The sequence below is a fragment of the Alosa sapidissima genome, chromosome 20, assembly GCF_018492685.1.
Source record: "Alosa sapidissima isolate fAloSap1 chromosome 20, fAloSap1.pri, whole genome shotgun sequence".
Classification (NCBI taxonomy): Eukaryota; Metazoa; Chordata; class Actinopteri; order Clupeiformes; family Clupeidae; genus Alosa; species Alosa sapidissima.
The window spans coordinates 30557582-30559984 of NC_055976.1; the positions used below are offsets into that span (position 1 = coordinate 30557582).

The 2403-nt window shown below is 50.1% G+C and overlaps 1 protein-coding gene across 1 annotated transcript in view; it reads left to right on the plus strand.

The window, feature by feature from the left end:
* The first annotated feature begins 318 nt into the window (after positions 1-318).
* LOC121694572 (aryl hydrocarbon receptor nuclear translocator-like protein 1) overlaps positions 319-2403 on the plus strand; it is a 21845-nt gene continuing 19760 nt past the window's right edge. Inside the window, exon 1 of the mRNA XM_042074774.1 lies at positions 319-429. The gene's annotated coding sequence lies outside the window, so the exon portion shown is untranslated. The remainder of the gene's footprint in view (positions 430-2403) is intronic.

Here is a 2403-nt window from a genome sequence, read left to right on the forward strand (position 1 = left end):
TCTTGACGATGTCACTCTCTTGTCTAGGCCTACTGTGCTTCGCACATAGATCTTAAGTTGGCCTTGGCTACTGTACTTATGCTTACGATCTTTTGTTTACCATCTTCCAGCTCTGCTCCTAACTCCTGGGGCAGAAGCTTTTCCGCTCCTCTCACTCACTCAGTGCCCGCCACTTTGTTATGGATCCCTGACATGTTTGCGGAAACATAACAACGCACAGGTCCCGCCCCGCGCGTTGTGAATGGACCGCAGCCTACAGGGGGCTGGCGCTACTGGCCACCGTGGACCCGTATCGCTCCGGAGGAAGCTCATTGGCGGAGAAAGTAGGTTAGTGGCACGGCAGTCATTCCAGCGCAGAAGTAGGTCATATGCAAGTCGCGCTGATTGCTCTCATCCGTATTGTGCGTATATGCACGCTTCTCCGATCCCGTAAGTATCTATATGGCACTCCGATCACGCTTACACTGTCTAGCTTTGTGTGTTCCATACTGTGTGAATCTCATTTAGGTATAACATGGCGTTCTGTTTGTTATGACACCGCTGGAAGGATTTTATGGGGCTGTCGGTTATCCGCATAACTGCTAAAGATACAGACGGCCACGCCACCCCTGTGGCCTAAATGCCAAAGTCTGTGTATACGATGCGCGCGTGTGTGTGTTTCTTGTTACTCTGAAGGTCTTATAGGTTATTAAGCTGAATAATAGCTAGATGCGATGTGTGCTCATGCTAGTTTCAGCGTGTCAGCTGTTCCATCATCGCCTCTTGTTTGTCTTGAGACATGAATTGATCAATGCCTCACTCACTTCCGCTTCTTATGTTTACATTTTCTCCCAGTGTAGGCTGTGTGTGTGCGCATTTTATTGACTTTGGTAGCGTTGCGAGCCCCGTGGTGTTAAGGTAAATTCCGCTCTCTGTCAGCTAATTATTGACCGTTTGTGCTGCTGCTGCAGACGTTGCGGCGGTGTGTTGTGACTGTTGTTGTTTCAGCAAGTTAAAGCCAGTGGTGCCGCGTGCGCAGTTTTGTGCGCCTCGCACACAGAGAGCGACCCCTCCGCGGGCCCCATGAAAGAGCCAGTTATTCCGCTTGTCATTATGCGCGACACGTTCCAGTGCGGGGCGCGAGCGGCCACAGAGCCCCGGGATTAAACCGACTAGTTCCTGCAGCGCGATTCCGAACAGAACCTATAACCATAGAAAGCATCAGAACCGAGCAGAGCAGTCAGTGTGGTGCTACAGCAACGCTGTGATGGCATGGGCATACACAGGACAGGAGTCAGATCTGTTACTCTGTCATTCTGTGCTTGGGATCCTCAGATAGCCTGTCCTGCTGGGCCGCTCACACTCCGCTGCAGGAAGCCATGCATCAGTCCAGCATCCGTTGTTGCTGTAGACCTCTGCTACAGTAGTTGCTGTGCTGGAGTTGCTAAGGGCTGGAGCCCTCTGCTGCCGGTGACACAGACACAGAGCAGCGCATAGAGACAGCGTGCAGGACCGGAGCACTACGGGGTGTTGTTATAGCAACAGCATGCAGGACAGGAGCACTACGGGGGTGTTGTTATGGGATACTTCAGTATGTCCGTGGTCATAAGAAGGTCAAATCAGCATGACCGTGTGAGGCTATGATGTGGTCAGTCTGTTACTACTATCATCAACTCCTCAGAGAGCTGTGTGTGTGTGTGTGTGTGTGTGTGTGTGGGCCCTGGGTGGCTGGCAGGTGATGGTGAGGTCATCTGATGTCCTTATTTCTCTGCCTCTCCTGTTGAAACTGCACACGCCCTACTTCCTGGCAGTGTGTGTGCGTGTGTGTGTAGATGTGGGTCATGTCGGGTGGCTGTTTCTCACACAGGCACACACACACACACGCACATTACTGACTCCACATGTACCATATGACAGGTTTGTGTTCTGTGTTGTGTGGGATAGGTTTGTGTTCTGTGGGTTTGTTTTGTTTGGCTTGGGAATGTATCTGATGAAGGTCTGAGACCGAAACGTTCTGTGTTCTGTGTTCTAATAGATAATGTGTGTGTGTGTGTGTCTGTGTCACGGTCCAATGTGTACCTCGGTATTGAAGTTATAGTTTGATCAATATTCGGTATGGTGAGCCTGTGTAGGTATTGCTAGCCTCTCGAATTTGAAACATGGCCCACATGCCAAAAAGCCTACTGTTGATTACTGTTTAAGACTGACTGCATTTGGGACATTCGGTACACTGCGCTTTAACGGTTCAGTATGGATATGTGTGCCTTTACACCCCGTGTGTGTGTGTGTGTGTGTGTGGTGGTATGGGTAAGAGATTTCTGTATTTATCTGTTGAAAGTCTCTGTTCTGCTGTGCAAAGAGGACACACAGCTACTACACACACACACACACACACATACATATACACACACACTCATAGCCAAC